The 20,612-nt window shown below is 30.8% G+C and overlaps 1 protein-coding gene across 9 annotated transcripts in view; it reads left to right on the top strand.

Annotated features, from left to right (window-relative positions):
• Positions 1-20,612, top strand: part of LOC142224645 (very long chain fatty acid elongase AAEL008004) — a 158,032-nt gene that overhangs the window by 74,582 nt on the left and 62,838 nt on the right. For 2 of the 9 annotated variants that reach the window (XM_075294430.1, XM_075294440.1), the window contains exon 2: positions 8,045-8,584. The exons of 2 other annotated variants lie outside the window; for them this stretch is intronic. The gene's annotated coding sequence lies outside the window, so the exon portion shown is untranslated. Of the gene's footprint in view, positions 1-7,250; positions 7,270-7,656; positions 7,850-8,044; positions 8,585-20,612 lie in introns of those variants that run through there. 5 more of the 9 variants (XM_075294444.1, XM_075294458.1, XM_075294435.1 and 2 more) reach the window with 5 other exon arrangements.

Raw genomic sequence — 20,612 nt, 5'->3', positions numbered from 1 at the left:
TTGTTATTGGCGATGGTTGAGCGGGCTCTTTTACAGCACGCGAGCAAATAATCCAATGTCTAATGGTTTGGACTCATGGGGATGGCCATTGGGGGGAGCTGAGGTGATGGCTGACCATGTTTCTTGTTTTAGATGTATAATAGAGCTGCACTAAAAACCTGTGCAGATTACCACATGTTAAAGAATGGTGCATGTTGATGTATGCGTGTGTGCCAGATAAACAGAGAAAGACGTCTCTTTTTATGTGCCACAACTGGATTTTGTTACCCAATACAAATTTCTTGTTATTGCCTTTGTCTGGTTCCACCATATTAGATATATATGTACTTACAAACTCACCAATTTACTCACTCATGCAAGATCTACGCTACTATTAAGTGTCACATACCCACACGCGTATCTGTGTCAATCGAACTCTATGTCAGAGATTGTGTCATGGGGTTCTGCAACGAGTTTGCGTTTTTTTTTATGAATTTCAGTGAACGAAATCTAGCTTCTATGGAATTGCATCACTCTGGAAGAGGAAGAATAGAAAATTGTTTTGTAATCGCGTTAATGTTGAAAAGATTATCCATGAGAGTTACATGTCTCTATATTCTCTTGTAGAAAATAACACAATTGAGTGTAGGTCAAATGTCACTGACTATCTATGCGAATAATGTGGAATGGGAAAATCGGTGTTGCCCTATATGTTGAAATTCTGTTATACTGCATACTTTTTCCAAAGAATGCGATATTCTTGAACTTAGCGATAATGCGGGCGTCATTTCTGCGTGTATCAAATCTTCTCTAAGTGATTTCACCGTAATGTAAAATTCTGTTCGAACTCATTGACAAGAAGGTCCCTTACTGTACAATAAAATTATAGAAAAACGACAATGGGCTATGTTAGTCCATTTGTGGCTATAAACCACATATGAACCGATTTACCCATTTGACTTCTAAGCGGGCCTAAATACATGGTTTTAAATTGATTTCGAATATCTATCGTTTCTAAAGGCTCAAATGAAGATGCGTATCAGTGCATTTTATATTTATTATTTTTAATTTTTTTCATATAAATGGGACTTTTTGTTAAGTGTATTAAGATTCCAAGATTTATTGAATTCAAAAGTATAAGTAACCTCTCAAATTAAAACCGATTTGTGTTTTTTGGTGTTCACTCTATTTTAGTTTGAGTTTTTGCTATTGAATTCAATTTAATATTATTGTCGTTGTCGCGTTATACACTAAGGCAGAATACATTTTCTTCATCATTTACCGGAAAAAAGTTATTCCACGATGCTGAACTACAGTAATCTTCTACTTAGCTTAACAATGGTCGTGATTTTGTATACAATAAAAAAATTGCTTGTTTCTTTATTTAAAACAATACACATAGAATTTCATTTAAAACACAATGGCTGAAATTGACGAGTAATTGATTTTGTATATTTCTATGTTTGAAAATAAAATTTAAATTTAAAGATTTTGTGGTACGTTTGTAGTCAACCACAACATGACCAATACAAGAAATTAAAAAAAAAAAAACATAATACAAAAATTACACTGTAATTGTAATACTGAACGCAATTACTGTTGTAGTAGAAAATACTTTCATTACTCATACGAGTTGAAAATATATGTATTCTAGTGACGGCTTTTCTTTCGAATGGGGTTTCGTACGAACAGGGCATTAAAATATTTTTTTTATAGCTTTGATAGTAATATTTTAAACAAATTATTCTCTGGAAATTCCGCACTTAATTCCGGCAGTCAAAATATTTGTGTAATCCCGGGAATTCCTGGGATCCCGTTCACGGATAAAATTCCAAATATTATGTTTTTGAGCTTGTTTGGATGGTTTAACTGGAAACCATTTTGAAATAAGATAATAAATTATTGAATTACATAATTAAATTTAACTTAACAAGAATACGTTAATTTTTATTTTATTCATTATTTATTACAATTCTAAATACTATAGTAAACATTAAAGCACTAGCTACAAAGGCTACGTTAAATTTTATTAAATAAAAATTAATTTAATACAGAGAATACTCCCCGAGCTTCATTATCGCAATTGATAATATTTTAATTTTTCTGATCGAAAATGTTTCATTTTCTAAGTTAATTGAATAAATTGATTGGTCTTACTATATTTAAACTACAAATATTTATTTTATATAGTTTAATTTGATTACAATTGAAAAATGTCATTTGTTATGTTATTTGTTTAAATTATTACGTAAGTATTTACTAAAATTAATCAATACAATTAATTTTTTTTCATAATAAAAAATTGATAAAACTACAACATGACCCTAACCCGATCATACCTATTTGGTAGAATTCCATTTGTTGGAGAACAACAACATTCAGTGGAATTTTCAATGTCAATTACCTACCTGCATGTCCGTAAGTCCATTCATCTGTATGTAAGCCCGTCTGCTGTTCGAAAGTATTTCCGTTGACGTTTTCTACGACTGTTGGTGGGGGGCATCCCCTTAACCTACCATTTCTCGTGTGGCTTTACTTTCGAATAATGGGAATGCGAATGCATCTATACATTGATTAATTTATTTTGTTTACTTGCAACAAGTATTCTAAATTGTTGTTGTCGCTTTAATAAAATCCAGTTTTGTATCTAATACGTCTTAATCGGTATTACTATTTCTGAGATATTGTATAATTCTAAAGATTTTCTATTACATACGTCGTAAGTATTGGGGAACTTAAATGTAACTGAATAACTATTGTTTGCCATTAACATTAGAACATAACTTTATGCAATTCGATTACCTGTATTAGGTTGTTCCGATATAGGAATGAATATTAGAAAGTTTATGTGTATAAATAATTCGAAAAGTTGAATCAATAATTATGTCTTTTGAATTAATATTATCTACTCTTACACTGAAAGAAGATTTTTCTTTTCTAACGAACGAAAGAATTCTACACAACCAAAAGTTTCTTTTAACGTTAAAAATGGGTCTTGAAAAAAGATTAGAGACAATTGTTGAGTCGGTTATTTTAATTTCGAGTTTATTTGATTAAAGAAAATATTTTATAGGAAAAGGAAATTTCGTTCCGCAGGAAAGTATGTTTGATCATATGGCCAATACAGAAATGTGAGCCCTTTCTGAAGCCTCATGACAAATAAATGAAATATATGGCTACTCGCAAAAAATTTTTTCCCTCCCAAACGAAATTTTGAACAAACTTCTCCTAGTAAAAAAGTTGGTTTTGAAAAGTTGCTAGCATTGCGCATATTTCCCAAAACTGGGGATATTTTTTGTGGATAGCGACGATATTTTTGAGTTGGTGATTTGGTGGAAGGTTTCCATAAGTTTGGGGATTTTTGTGAGTATTTTTTCGAAATTCGTTCAGGATAATAAATCAGGTTTACATGAAATTCTTTTTCGTGAGGAAATTTAATTTAAAATTGGGATTTCGGAACTAAAGCCTTCCAATTTGGGGTTAAGAGCCAGAAAAATACTATCAACACTGAAGACTAGCTCAACACTATGTTATTAGGATTTTCTGGTATCCTTCCTATATTTTTTGTACTTCCACATGATATATTTAGCTCTCACTAGTTTTTCTTGTGTAATATAAAGAATGCAGAAGAAAACAACAGATTTTATGTTTTTAATTTCCTTTAGCCCGAATGGAGAATCCCACCACCGACCATCCGTTTTGTAAACGATCACACTATCCACTGAGCCATCGCTATGGGCTTCGCATGTATTTATATAGATTAGCGTGTAATGCACACACAAGTGATTAAAAGAAAACAAGCATCTTTAGTTGCAATTGTAGCAGAAATAATGTAATTGTTCACACATTCCAAAAGTTTTCGTACAATTTCAAATTATTCGTTCTTTTGAGATGAACAACTCTTCATATAAACAAAATCGACTGTGATTTTAGAATAAAATGGTTTTATTTACTCGATAACAGACAAATTTTTATTTACTTGATAATAGACAAACATGTTACATGCTCACCATTCAAAAATAACATTTTGCTCTTGAAACATGTACAATTATAGTTATAAGTTACATTTATATAGCATAGTTTGCAGCGCCCACGAGCCCATGCAAACATAACATTATTTAACAGAAACATACATTTGTTGGCCACGTGGAGCAGTGGTTACCATGTCTGCCATGAATACAAAGGGTCGTGGGTTCAATCCCTGCTCCGACCGAACACCAATTTTTTTTACTATATTAAATTTTTATAATGAAACTTCGAAATGTGGGTTATTAAAGATTTACAGTCAAAAACAGTGCTTGATATAAACGAAGTGGACTGAGCTTTTGGATAAAATATTATTTTTTTTTATTGCAAAAATAACAATTTTGTAACAAAAAACTATTTTTGGTATAAAAGTTTGAAATTGTGGAAGGAATTCAAAACTCTAACAAAAGAAGAACGTGGAGTCGAGTATAAACATACATAAATAATTTTATAATATACATATAAATTTATGTAGGCGTGAACAGTATTTTACTAGCATTTAACACCATTTTAAATGCAGTTAAAACTTATCGTGTTTTGTACTTAATTTCATTTTTAACCTTTAAGGCCGGTATTAAGTTGGCATTATCGCTCTAAAATTACCCTGTTTTGCCTTCTACTTTTCTTTAATAATTCATTTTAAAGAAAATAAACTTTTTCAATTATTTTAGCTGCAAAACTCGAACTTAATGCCCGCTTTTATATTTGAAGGTGTCCTCCTCTTGGACTACTTATTAATAAAGAGAAACTAAACTTTGTTTTTATACATTTTACTATTTAAATTTTCACTATTTCCTCCTTTTTTCATTTTACTGTCCCAACTCTAAAAAGAGTATAGTGCCCTTTCGTTATTTTTATGAAGATCCCGTTTTTTTTAATTTCCTTTGCCTGAATATTTTGACTTACTCCTCGTACGTTCCGATTTCTTTTAACGAACCAAGAAAAACATTGTGCCCATAATGCCAAAATGATAAAGAAAACACATGGCCACACATACATAAAATGCTTCTCTCAAGGCGAAACACACATGCAGTTTTTGTTTTCAAATGTCTATTCTCTTGGTTTCGAATGTCTATTCTCTTAACTCCGAATACTCATTCTAATATTCAAATTAAATAATATTTAGACTTAAGCATATCAAATTTTTGGCCTTATTTTCCGAAACAACATACAAGCGGTTTCACAGAAATTGGTCTCTTTTCATTCTCTCGCTGTGTTATATTGATATCTTTCTTCAACCCGTACGGTCTCTATTTCTTTCTCTATACTCTTTCTGTCGCACAAATATCACAACATATATATGTTTACCCGAAATTCGAAACATAATATATTCTAACATATTAACATATATGTCCCAAACATTTAGTGTTAGTTTAGGAACATTATATGTTTGCACTTAAATATATTGTGTTTAAAAATTGTTTATATCGGAACATATGAAAAACATATTTTTCAAAAAAATCGCTGGAATCGAGAGACATTTTAAATATTTTCACGAAAATTTCGGAATATGAGAGTTGTGCACCAATATTGTGAAGTTGATTTACATTCTGGTAGTGAATATGCAAACATGTCTGTTACTTTAGAAAAAATTTTTTTTTTTTGGTTTTTGGTTTTAAACACGAAACAAAATAGTTCAATTAGCTATTAATTGAAATTGCTTTAATCACGGAGTTAATAATATCATTCACTGACTCAAATTAAACAATTAATTGACCCAATTAAAAATTCAATTGCTTAATGTAATTTTTTTTGTTCGTGATTTTAGTCAATAATCTTACTGCAGGGATGATAAATGATGTTGACGAAAAAGTACTAAAAATGTAGTTTTCGAAGCCAAAAAGTGCTAAAATTACATAATATCAATTTTAGAGACTATTCTATACGTATACTTAAATCTAGACTGATTTGGATTTTTTTTTCTATTTTCTAAAAAAAAATCTTATTTTGCAAAATTTTATCAAAATTTTATTTCTGCAGAAAACTTTGTAAAAATTTTATTTTTGCGAAAATTTTGTAAAAAAAAAATTGTCTTTATAGAAAATTTTGTGAACAATTTATTTATATAGAAAATTTTTTGAAAATTTTATTTCTATAGAAAATTTAGTCAAATTTTTATTCTATAGGAAATTTTGTAAAAATTTTATTACTATCGAAAATTTTGTCAAAATATTATTTCTATCGAATTTTTTGTCAAAATTGTATTTCGTTTTGTTTTGTAAAACAAAATTGTATTTCTATAGAAAATTTTGTAAAAATTTTATTTCTATAGAAAATTTATAAAATTTGTATTCTATAGAAAATTTTGTCAAAATTTTATTTCTATAGAAAATTTTGTCAAAAGTTTATTATGGCAACCGGCTCAGTGGCCAGCTCTAAGTATTATTGCTACAGACACCATGTGTGTATTTCGTCTCCTTCTGGGCGTTTCAAATATATACACCATCTTATAATACTCTGCTCCTCAGTGTGGCTTAAAAAAACACATTTAACGTTTCACATTTGCGTACGAATGTGGTATAGACAATATTCCTCTCAAAAATGTTGAGATCCTGTAATAAAAACTAAATTTTCCTCATTTTGGAATGTGTTTATTTCTTCAATGTCCGTGATGAAAAAGTACCAAATGGCTCGCGGTCTTGCCACGGTACGAAATGTATCAAAAAAGCACAAAAGTGTCAACTTTATCAACCCTGTTTTACAGTGGCTTGAATTCTTATTTTATTTATGTCAACTATTTGCCTTGTTTGTCCATAATATTGAAGGCAAAAGCAAATTTATTCTGTCCCAAGAAACAATTTATATTTAATCCAGCCACTATAAATAAATATAAACGCCATGTGTATTTCCAATTTTCTGTGTATTTCCACTATTTCCAAACCAATTTGCAGTTTTGTTATACTACATTAGTAATAAAACTTAGCTCAGATGCAAGATTGGAAAAACATTAACGATCATTAAGTTCGAAAAGCTACAAGTAGCTAGACGTTTGCGTTTTAATCAAAAGCAGTTACGGAAGAAACATTGTTCTTAAAAACCTGAAGCTTTATGTTTACTGCTCCTTCGCGGTAACAGCAGTATTAATTAAATTAAATAAAAAACAATTACGTGTATAAAAAACATATACAACATATGATTGTCCGTTGACCACTGGTCGATAAAATATGTGCCTGACCGGCTGAGTTGGTGATAACAACGATCATCAAGATTTTTATTACAAATGACTATGTGATTGTGTTTAAACGCCCGGTTCGATTTGGCTTCGTAAGTTAGTGTTGTCGTCGGCTTTTCTGTTTGTGTCTCAGTTTACCTGTTCATCTCAATATCCGTAATTTTGTCTTTTGAGAGGCAGAGAACAGGTTAGGTGTATTTTCCCATCTACCCCAAACGAACACACATACACACAATAAGACACAGTGCGTGAGTTGAGAAAAGATCCCCGAATATTTTATTTTTGTTTTTGGGAAGAGGGAGAATGAGAAATGTTTGATCCGTACTAGGTTACTGTGGTGTGGTGGGTTTGGGTCTGGCGATCGCCTTCGGCTGTTGGGTTTTATTTTCGTTGATTAAAATTCATTCGCCTTCATCCGTCTCCCGTTGCTTGTCGCCGTTGTCTTCGTATGTCGTTATATGTGCTGCGTCGCCGTCATCATTCACTTAAAGTTTAAACTTAGCTTAGCTAAATGGCTTAACTCGCCAATATTTAGTCGCACGCCTAACGTTGACATTCATTGTTGTGTTGTGAAACTCGAACGCTTAAAACGCCTCAATACAAAACAAAAATAAGAAGAATAAGAAAACTAAATACTAAACGAGACAGTTCAAAGCCGGATACCATGTAAATGTAAAGAATTTTATTCTTTTTTTAGAAATACAAGACGTGTTAAAATTAAATTTGTTCAAGTGCTAAAAATATGCTTCAAGTGTCTTCAATTTAATTTTAAGAAAATTTGGAATTATTTTCAAGTACATCTATGTATCGAAATTTTGTGTTAAATTATTAATTTCAATTTTATTTTTCCTCTTTCATCTCTTGCAGTGTTGATTAACTAACCAACGACAAGAAAAAAAAGAATTGAGATAAAAAACAAGATAATCCAACAGATAACGCTTAAGGGTTTTTATTTTTTGAAATAATTTAAAAAGAAACCAAAAAATAAGACTTTGCAAAAATGCTTATAAATCCCACTACACCGATTGTAAAGTGATTACCACAAACAAAAACCAAAACGAAAAAGCGTACAATATATACATAGCTATATATAAAAATTACTAAAAATATTTTTTTTGAAAATCCTAAGAAAAAAATACTAAAGTTAAACTTTACACAAAATCGATTTTTGGGAATTCCTGTTTTTATTTTTGACTTAAAGTACAAAACAAAATAAACAAAAAAAGAAATCTTAATTGGATATACTCTTCCCCATAGTGTTTGAGACAAGATTTCTATTCAATTCTCATCACCTCTAGTTGACCGTAATCATCGTTTAACAACAATAAGAACAACAAAAAAATACAGCTAATCAACAATTTCATTCCTTCATCATTGTTGACATCAACAAAAAAAATCTGAATACAGGTAAATACACTTTTAAAATTTCATTTTTTTTTTTGTTTTTATAAAAATATGAATTTTTTCCAATGGTTAAAATTTTTTTGTATTGTCATAAACGTTTTTTTTCCTAGAAATTTCACAAATTTGATTTCGATTGTTATCTTTAAAGATTTAGAGGTGGATGCGTCTTGTTCTTTTTTATTTTTGTACCCTAAACCACTATGTGGTGAGGATATTATAGCCTTGAGCAAAATACGTATGAAGCTTGATAGACCACTGGGAATAGTCACGTACACTTTCTGATTCTTTATAACGACGTCCGTCCGTCTGCCTGTCTATTGCAATCTAAGTGATGATTTGTTGCCCAAGAAATAAAAAATCTATATTTTTCAAAAATGATTTTTGTGATAATACAGACTAAACGACTTTTATCGACTTTTTATAGGAAGCAAACTCAACATTTTATAGGGACCAAAATCGATAAATCGAAGATTAACGAAAGAGTCGAACTTGAATTGAAAGAGGAATGTGAATAGCTCTTGTTATGAAGAAAATTCATCAAAATGTCAAAAGTCGCGACGACACAAGTCCCAATGATCACAAAAGTCGAAAGTCAACCTTTTCCAATTAATAGATAGTCGAAAAGTCGACTTTTTGATTCTCCTTACAATCTTTATCTCCGATGTTGATTAATCGACTTTTGATGTTTCGATAATCGACCCATATTGATTGTTTTAGGTTGACTGTAATCGACTACCAATAAACTTCCTTCACTTCAGAGTTATTGAATAATTCACATTCAAGTCAATAATTTTAGAACTTTGGCCAAAACTAATCAATAACAATTTGATGGCTATAAAGGAAAGTCGTTAAAACTACATAAACTGAATTAAGGCAGACGGCCAAAAATGTAAGTCACATACCAATCATAAAAAACAGGCCAAATATTCGAAAAACTATGTCTAATACCAAAGTTCAATGTTGTTCCATGAGGTATTTCACGTCTCGTACTTTTACATTTGTTTTGTTGAATTTTTCCTCAATTTTTTTCTACTTTCTGTCTTCAATACTCATCGATTTCATTATGTGTGTTTTTTTTTTTGATTTTATTTTATGGAATTATGTCAGTAGATGAAGTTATTTTTGGTTTCTTCATCGTTGTGTTTATTCGAATGCATTTTATTATGTTATACCATCATCTTTATCAATATTGAGGGCAGTTATTTTATGTTAATTAATAAATATTTTATTTATTTTCTTTAACCAAAACAAAGAGCTTTGTGTGTTCGTACTTTATTATAGATCATATAAAAAGAGAACAATGATACAATATTGCCTAGAAAATTATTTAAAGATTTTGGAGAATGAAAGAGAATACTTGATTGATAGACAAAATAAAATAGAATAAAAGCATTTATTCAACAAAGATAATCATCACCTTTGAATCGGCATTATAAACATAAATTTTGGCGAATATAAAAACATTGAACTTTTACTATGTGATATGAAATCACTATTTTTTTTTCATAAGTAAATTAAAAATTTAAATATTTATAAATAATTTTAATTTTGATTTGAGTTTAAAGCAAACTATTTAACACTTTACCTCTGGACAATTCCCCAAAGAATGAGTGATAACTTCAAATGAACATAGCCAACTTCTTCTTCATATTATCCATAGCCATATTTTGTGATATTTGCCCCCACACTGAAAAAAATATTGTCGTGAGACCAATGATTTCATATACCTAAAACACAAATGCAAATTTTGCTTAGCATTGAAGACGCATTTCTCTGTCATAAAGTTTTATTCCTTGTTTAAAAGTCGATAAACTTTTCAATGAAACCGTTGTTATACCCTGCGCCACACTGTGGAACAGGGAATTATAAGTTAGTGCATATGTTTGTAACACCTAGAAGGAGACGAGATAGACACATGGTGTCTTTGGTAATAATGCTCAGGGTGGGTCCCTGAGTCGATATAACCATGTCCGTCTGTCCGTCCGTCTGTCTGTGAACACATTTTGTGATCAAAGTATAGGTCGCAATTTAAGTCCAATCGCCTTCAAATTTGGCACATGTACCTAATTTGGGTCAGAATAAAACCCTATTGATTTTGGAAGAAATCGGTTCAGATTTAGATATAGCTCCCATATATATCTTTCCCCCGATATGCACTAATATGGACCCAGCAGCCAGAGTTTTATACCGATTTGCTTGAAATTTTGTACAAACATAACACTTAGTCGTATAATCAAGTGTGCAAAATTTGATTGAAATCGGTTTAGATTTAGATATAGCTCCCATATATATCTTTCGCCCGATATGGACTAATATGGTCCTAAAAGCCAAAGTTTTGGCCCAATTTGGTTGAAATTTTGCACAGGGAGTAGATTTAGCATTGCTGCTATGCGTGCCAAATTTGGTTGAAATCGATTCAGATTTAGATATAGCTCCCATATATATCTTTCGCCCGATATGCACTTATATGGATCCAGAAGCCAGAGTTTTATCCCGATTAGCTTGAAATTTTGCACAAGGAGTACAATTGGTAGTATAGTCATGTGTGCTAAATTTGATTGAAATCGGTTCAGATTTAGATATAGCTTCCATATATATTTTTCGCCCGATATGGACTTATATGGCCCCAGAAGCCAGAGTTTTGGCCCAATTTGGTTGAAATTTTGCACTAAGAGTACAATTAATAATATAGTCATGTGTGCCAAATTTGATTGAAATCGGTTCAGATTTAGATATAGCTCCCATATATATGTTTTTTTGATTTCGACAAAAATGGTCAAAATACCAACATTTTCCTTGTTAAATCGCCACTGCTTAGTCGAAAAGTTGTAAAAATGACTCTAATTTTCCTAAACTTCTAATACATATATATCGAGTGATAAATCATAAATAAACTTTTTCGAAGTTTCTTTAAAATTGCTTCAGATTTAAACGTTTCCCATATTTTTTTTACTAACATTGTGTTCCACCGTAGTGCATTAGCCGACTTAAATTTTGAGTCTATAGATTTTGTAGAAGTCTATCAAATTCTTCCAAATCGAGTGATATTTAAATGTATGTATTTGGCACAAACCTTTATATATAGCCCCCAACACATTTGACGGATGTGATATGGTATCGAAAATGTAGATCTACAAAGTGGTGCAGGGTATAATATAGTCGGCACCGCCCGACTTTAGACTTTCCTTACTTGTTTATCCATAGAGTCTTTATCTCAGTTAATTTAAAGATGATTTCTTTAAATAAAAAATGTTGTTATTTACTTCAAGGGGATTTTGCCTTTCTTCAAAGACATACGACTTTAAAAAAGGGATGCAAATTTCAAATGGTAGTGCCCTTAATTTAAAGAAAATAATTGTTAGAGCAATGTAAAGTGCATATGCTAAAATATGTATAGGAGTGTATGGGAAATCAACCAAAACCAAATTTTAATAGATTCGATAAAAATTGTAATGTGAAATCAGAATATTTAATACATTAAAATGCCAACTGTTCAATATAAAGCCGTGCACATTCATGTAGTTCTATAAATTATTTATCTTCTTATCAAATATCTGAAAATATCTACAATCCTTTAGTTATTTTCCATTTGAATACAATTATATAAAATTTATTATGTAACTATAATGGTTATATAGCATCAACTGCATAATACATAACACTTTAATATTATGCATTTATTAGAACCATTACAACATTTACCGATGATATTGAGAAAGGTTCACGACTTGAACTTCAAGAATTCAATTTTAAATATCACTAAGTAGTAATAATTGCTACTTTATCTTAATACAATCAACAGATTACTTTAGATACATAAAAAACCACCTGTGTAGTTAGTTTTGTACTAATATAACTAGTATTCAATTACGTATTTGGTTAATTGCAACAAGTTTTAATAATATACAATTAATATGCAATAGTTTTCTTGGAAATTTCCTACAAACATAGCAATGCCAATAATTTAAGAAATAATTAAAAACATTTCCTATAAATCTGTAGGCGGTTGATATAGATAGAAAGGCGTTCATTATCACTTTTGTTTATTTTAAATTCATAAAGGCTAAAGGCTGTTAGGTAAAAATTCCTGAAGTACTATCTTATCGCTGCTTCTTTTCCTTGTGATTTAGTTGCTCATATTCTATCAATCCATCATAAATCTTAAATGCCTTAAATATTATGTGAAATTCTATGTCAGAAAAAGAACTTCTAAAAGTGTTGAGTAAACAAACTGAGGAAAATTTTTAACCTATTTTCATTCAGTTGATAAGATTAAATGTTTACTAGACACCATCTCTTGGTAGAATTTGGATGAAGATAATACTTAAATTTTATTTATGTATGTATTACACAAACCATTCTTTGGAAAGTTTGGAAACCAACGTCTACTATAAATCAAAAGCACTTAGAATAAATGGATGTAATAGAAATTAACAGAAGAAGTTAAGGTCTTTACGGAAAACGGGTGATTTTTCTATACAAGAAATTACATTGGATAATACTGGATGGAGTCAGAGTTATGTCAGTGCAGTTGCTATGGCAGACCCTTTGTCAATAATGGGCAAGACCAATAGATGTAATATTACATAATGAGCATGGGTGTTTTACTATCTATAAATTTCAACACAGAATGAAAATACTTTGGACTTTATTTATAATTTTGCTGGGGTTATAAACTATAAGTCTGTGTACAAAATGTGATGTTAACCCCACTGTTGGGAGCCACATTGGTGAACTATTCTCTTATCACTGAGTGCTGCCCGATTCCATGTTAAGCTCAATGACAAGGGACCTCCTTTTTATAGCCGAGTCCGAACGGCGTTCCACATTGCAGTGAAACCACTTAGAGAAGCTTTGAAACCCTCAGAAATATCACCAGCATTACTGAGGTGGGATAATCCACCGCTGAAAAACTTTTTGGTATTCGGTCGAAGCAGGAATCGAACCCAGTGAAACCACTTAGAGAAGCTTTGAAACCCTCAGAAATGTCACCAGCATTACTGAGGTGGGATAATCCACCGCTGAAAAACTTTTTGGTGTTCGGTCGAAGCAGGAATCGAACCCACGACCTTGTGTATGCAAGGCGGGCATGGTAACCATTGCACCACGGTGGCTCCCGTTGTGCAATTGTTAGCATGCCCTTTATATGTAATAAAGGGTCATGGGTTAACTCCCATTTTAGACCATTGTTGAACCCCGTTCGGACTAGGACGAGGTCCTTTGTCATTGAGCTAACCATAGAATCGGGCAGTACTCATTGATGAGAAGTTCAGCACATGTGGAATCACAATGGAATGAATAGTCTATGTGAGCCTGAAACATGGGGCTGCCACTATACTTAACCTGACGCCACTTGTCGATATTGTTTTCTTGGAATAGTATAAAGGTTCATTTATACTACATACATACAAAATCGTGTAAAGGGAGTTTCTGATTCACTCAAGGCTATTTCCATGACTATGAGGAGTTTTTGAGTAAAATTCCCTAATATTTATAAATAAATTACTATTTTAATTTTATTATTTTATTATATATTATAGTTATTATTTAAATAACTATATTATCAAATCTTAGATTCTGCGATTATTATTTAAATGAAATGAATTACTCATAGTCACCCACATCCTGTATCAAAGTTCTCTCGTATACCTTATCAAGATTCCCAATATATGGTCATGGAATATACGCAAATTGCTTCTATAATCAGCTACATTGATCTACAAATTCCATATGAGATTGTTAAATTTTTTATTTATTAATTAATCATCTTACAAAAATAATTTAAAATCTCAATCATATGGCTTCCTCAGAGTTAGTGTATGAGTCAATCTTGGAAATTTTTATTCCTCTCCTTTTTCAGTCAGCTGCTACATAGCGATTTTCTCGTTATTGTAACACCTCATGGTAGACTACGCTAGCTAGCTGATCATGAAGGTAGTAACGATGCGTTGCAATGCAATTGACGTAAGACAAAATTCAAAGTCATCCATAAACCTACTGCAGTTGACGGTGAATGAAAATGAAAACTAAGGGGTGGTGAACATCTCCTAACACGGTCTTTCAAAAAAGCGCGTTTGTCTAGGCAAAGATAGTCGTCTTAGCAATTCCTTATGATTTCAATTAAAAATTCTTTGGGCAATTCCATTGCAATTGCGTGTGAATTGTTTGACATTTCTTAAGCCCATAAAGAATTAGCCCAAGTGACGCACATAACTGGGAACGTGTGCCACAATGAAATGCTATACTCCCAATACTTGTTATGCATAACCCGTCTGCTGGCACTGCGACGTCTGGGTCTAGTTTGTCTAGATTTTGGGATTTAAAAAGATTTTGTGCATATATAAAACCTGCCTCTGGAATTTTCTGCTATAAGTATGTTACTTAAAAAAATTGGTATATTTTTAAGCTATAGGGAGCCACCGTGGTGCAATGGTTAGCATGCCCGCCTTACATACACAAGGTCGTGGGTTCGATTCCTGCTTCGACCGAACACCAAAAAGTTTTTCAGCGGTGGATTATCCCACCTCAGTAATGCTGGTGACATTTCTGAATGTTTCAAAACTTCTCCAAGTGGTTTCACTGCAATGTGGATTGATGTCATTGAGCTTAACATGGAATGTCATTGAGCTTAACATGGAATCGGGCAGTACTCAGTGATAAGAGAGAAGTTCACCAATGTGAACTATTCACAATGGACTGAATAATCTAAGTGAGCCTGATACATCGGGCTGCCACCTAACCTAAGCTATAGTCAAACTTCTCTACACACAGAAAAAAATATCACCAAAATATTTCCAATTAAAAAGTTAATTGAAGTTGAATGTTTTTTTTTTTCAATTAATAAATTAATTGATACAATTAACTTTTTAATCAAGATAGAAAAATTAAGTTAATTAAGTCAATGATTGAAAATTTTTATTTAAAAAATTAATTTATACAATTAACGTTTTGATCAAATTCGGAAGACTAAGTCAGTTAAAAAAAGCGATGAACATTTCTTAATCCAAATAAAAACTCTAAGCCAATTCAGAAAGTAATTGAAAATCTAATTATACAATTATTTTTCGAGCTTTATGGACAGATATAGATTAAGGAACATGGTTAATAGAGCCATTGAAAAGAAAACGCCAGATACAAATCTATACACGCCTGGACTGTACATGTTTCGGTTCGGGCGAATGAATCTTTCCACATAGAGCCATACTATACTATACTAGTATGGCTATACTAAAGGCTGTGGAAAGGTGCATTCGCCCGAACCGAAACATGCACAGTCCAGGCGTGTATAGATTTGTATCTGGCGTTTTCTTTTCAATGGCTCTATTAACCATGTTCCTTAATCTATATCTGTCCATAAAGCTCGAAAAATAATTGTATAATTAGATATAATGCATTTGGACGTCAATTGCCTGTTTCGGTATCAGGCTAACATGAAATATAGTAATTGAAAATAGTTACCTTTTTAAATAAAAAAATTAATTGGGGTTTGCATTCAAAATCAATTAAATTTTTAACTGAATCAATTAAAAAATTAATTGAAAATTGCTAATGACATCAATTAATTTTTTAATCAAGAATTTTTTCTATGCCCAATTAAAACTGTGATTGATACTATCATTTTCGTGATTGAAGACATTTCAATTAAAAAATTAATTGGATCAATTAATTTCGTGATTGAATCAGAATTTTTTTTTTTGTGTGCAGTGAACTTCTAATGAAGCTCGCTCTCTCTCTCTATAATGAACAAATTTCAAAAACACAGCCTTTTCCTTCCTATTTTCTATATAATGAAGCAATTTTCTGGCCCCATCAAGATTGATTATAGGGAAGTTCGACTGTACACGAATTATTCATGACGCCAACAAGTATTTAAGCTTAGATTACCTGTAGAAAACATAGTATTGGATTTTTTAATTACATTTTCATATGTTAGTTCATTGAAAGTTAGAAAAAACCCTGCACTGAAAAAATATTTACGCGATATTAAAGATTACGCAACCTTAATTTTAGGATGCAAAATTTACATAATATTAAGAACAAATTTCTTTAAAATAATGAAATTTTAATTAAAATAAAGTTTATAATCTTTGCTTCAAAAAATTTTTTCATTAAATTTAGCACACAAATTTTGTAAATTTGTGTCCCTCCGCTAAAGTTGCATATCTTTGAACTAAGGCTAATTTTCCTTAATGTAAAGAAACACATTTTTGATTTAAAGAAATTGTCCTTAAATTAACTGAAATATTGAAACTTTAGATTTAAGATAAAAACGCTTCAAATTTAGGCTAAGACTTATTTTTAGGATAGCGTCTTTGGTATAAAATGTTTTTTTGAATTAATAAAACATTTTTTACCTTGAAGCATCCGTTATGGTTTGGATTTTTAAACTGGCATTTGTTTGTACGTGAGTACCTTTATTAATAAACCGCGAAAAGAGAATGAAAATTTGATAAATAAGATCTGTATCCTAATTTTAATTTTATTGATCCTAGATTTAAAGACAGATATGTCGTTAAAAAATTTCTTTATTTTAAAGAAGCAGCATCTTTGGCTCGGAATCAATACCAAAATCCTTAAGGGAAGGTCAAAATCTTGGGATCCAAGTAAACTTTTTTTGGGTGTGTACATTAAAACTTTATAGAATAAATCATCTTTTACATTCATTATTCCTTTCAACAATTATTATTAAAATTTTCCCTTACTAAGTATGATACTCTAAACTACACATACTCCTGCTCCTGACACAACCCACACAAGAACTTCACTCTCACACGCATACATAGTGAGCAATTAACGTTAAAATAAATAATAAATTAAATTAGTCCCCGAGAAAGTGTTTATAAATTGTCATCATGCTACATAACAGTCAAAAAGAAATATGTGTGCCAGACTCTCTTATGTGAGTGAGTGTGTGTGTGTCTATGTGCTGTTAGCCACTAATCAACAGTTTACGGTAGTTTTTTGTCACTCTCGAGAGGTCAGACACAAGTAGTGTTGCCCCTTCTCGGTGTCAAGTTTGTATTTATGGCAACCAAAACACTCGAGAATAAATGTGTCAACATAATCGTTATTTATTATCGACAGATTCGTACACAATATGTATCCTATGGAGAGGAAACGTTTAGTATAATGAAATGAAAAGACAAAACGTTTGATGTAATAATTTTATTCAATATTAACATTTGGATATTAGCAAAATATCAATATACATATTGATGTCTTTATATTAGAAATACCTAAATCGATGTTTTGTATACAGGAAATCCCTAAACGATTAAATGAGGCAATCAGTTCTTCAATTAATAGAGAAATTTTAATTATTTTACAATACAATAAAGTTCTAAATTTGTTTAGACAAACAAATGCACCATTTTCCTTTGGTGTAGAATAAACAAATCATAATATTACAAATTAAAATTAAATTGTGTGTAAAGTGAATTGGGTTTTCTCTAGACGATTTGTATATGCATAAAGCAGAAAAGATAAAATACAACTTCCAGTTGCAGACAAGGGTTCAGATACATGTTTTAATTACTACATTAAAAGTCTTAAATATTGTGTTTGTTCGTAATGGGGCGGTGCCGTTTATAGTGAAGTATAATTCTCATTGACAAGGCATGTAAAAGCTCAATCCGATTCAAATGACCAATTCATCCGTTGAAATATTTATTTTCTTACTAGAGAAGAGATCAAATAAACAAATATGCATGGTAAATGAATTTACGAGTAAAGAACATTCAATTCCAGCTATTATAATAATATTTATTCAAAACATGCTATTGAAAAGCATTAACACAAGGCAATGTTCCATTATAAACTCCCAAGAAATTTTGTAAATCATATTTTGGGTGTAAAGTGTAAACCAATGGGAGGTATAGCATTTAACGACGAATGGAGGGTACAAATTAAAGGTGTTCCTTAGAAAGCTGTAGTTTCTTTAGCTAGAACGATAGTCTACACTGAAAAAAGCCCGGTTCCAAAGATTTTGTCTTTATTTTAAAAATTTTGGTATTGGTTCCGAGCCAAAGTAGCGGAAAATATAAGTAAGGATACTTTTAAGACACAATTCTCTTTTAAACTTGGGTTTTGTGTACTTGCTTCTAGGACCCAAATTTTAATTTTTCGCTTTTTCTCTTTTTTTTTCTTCATATGCTATCAAAGTGCTTTAAAAACGACTTAACGACAACTTTATTTTCCAAATTAAGACTCGACTTCCAGTAGAAATTATGCTATGTTTCAAGTAAAAAACGTCTTTAAAATAATGTGTCAAAAAAAATCCTATATTTGAACGACTTTTTGCTTTGTAGTCAAGATGCAAAAAGACAACAAATTACTTTCTGAATTATTAAAGTCAAGTTGACCTTAGCCCAAACATTTTTTCTTTCATGTTATAATATCCATTTTTAAGTGATATGACTTAATTATAAGGACAATACGACTTCATTGAAAAGTTTATCGACTTTTGGACAAGAAAAAAAACTTTATATTAGAGAAATGCGTCTTCTATGCTAAGCAAAATTTGCATTTGTATTTATAAGACATGAAATCGTTGACCTCACTACAATATTTTTTTCAGTGCAGTTCATTATGATGTGAAAAGGTTAAAAACGTAAATATAGTAAATTCAGTGACAAGGAAATTAGAGCTGAAACAAAACAAAAAGTAATTTCAAATAATTCTTTTCACAATGTATAAAAAATAAGCATAAAACAAATACAATTCTATTTTGGGAGTATCAAATTACCTTTTTTTATAAAGTAAAAATGTGTATTTATTCCAAAATAGAATATTTAGCAATATCAATATGATATACCTTTTTGCAAAATAAAGAAACATTTTGGACTTCATTTAATGATTTTCGTGTAGATTCCGAGCCAAAGATGCTGCTTCTTTAAAATAAAGACATTATCTAGGAAAATATATATTTATTTATTTATTCAGTCTAAGGAATACATTCCTTTCAGATTAGCACATTTTGCTTCAAGCATATATATTTTCAGGATTGGACCAAACAAAATATTGTTTGTATTGTTCAAATATATTATGTTTCACCTTTGGCATACACGGCTAGAAAAAAATGTTAATGTAATTTTCTTTGTGTATATATATTTTTAAGGCGCCAATTGGTTACTTCCATTCTTTTATGCTGCAAACTCTCTAGGCCTCTCTTTCTAAACACATATATGTTTATAGGCTATTTCTATATTAATATATGTTAGCATCCAAGCATATTATATTTACAAACATTTTATGACCCAAATATAATATGTTGTAACATATTAATATATATATGTCCCAAACATATTATGCTAGTTTATGAACATTGTATGCTTGCACTTAAAAATATTGTGTTAAAAAATTTGAGTTCCAAACACATAACTTTTACACCCAAACATATGAAAAACATTCTTTTTCGTACGTGTACCTTGAACAAACAATTCTCTTTTGAGTATTGCGTATTTCCAAAACCATGAAAGGTACCAGAATCATACATGGAGAAATTCAACATTTCCTCAATGAGCTTAGATCTAATTTCCATATATAATTTTTGCACAAAACAAGTAAAAGTTGCAGACTAAATTTAGACCTTAGTTAATTTGGAATTAGTTTCCCATTCACAAGCTCATTTCTTCTCCAATTCTCATTCTCCCATTTAAATAGCAGGTGATATCATTTTTAAATCGATTTCAAAACCTGAAACACAAATTTCGTAGAGAAGAATATTCGGCCCTAATCTGAACGCCACTAAATTGACGGCTGGTCTTAATAGATATCCAGAATTTGGTGCAAAGAAGTTCGGGCAAGTCCGATGTATTGCACGATTGTCACATAAATATGCATATAGCAGATATTTTTATCGCCATCATTTGTTTGCATTAAGTCACGTACCATCTGAGTGGGAATATCCCGATCAAATTCTAGTTCTCAAATACAGCATCATTAGCCCGATTTAAAAATGATATCACCTGCTACCTTATATATATCTAATATAAAATTAATTTGTTTTGGTATAATATCAATATATTAACTT

The sequence above is a fragment of the Haematobia irritans genome, chromosome 1 (assembly GCF_050003625.1).
Source record: "Haematobia irritans isolate KBUSLIRL chromosome 1, ASM5000362v1, whole genome shotgun sequence".
Classification (NCBI taxonomy): Eukaryota; Metazoa; Arthropoda; class Insecta; order Diptera; family Muscidae; genus Haematobia; species Haematobia irritans.
Note: the sequence above shows the minus strand (reverse complement) of the source record. Positions and strands in the feature narration are given on the sequence as shown.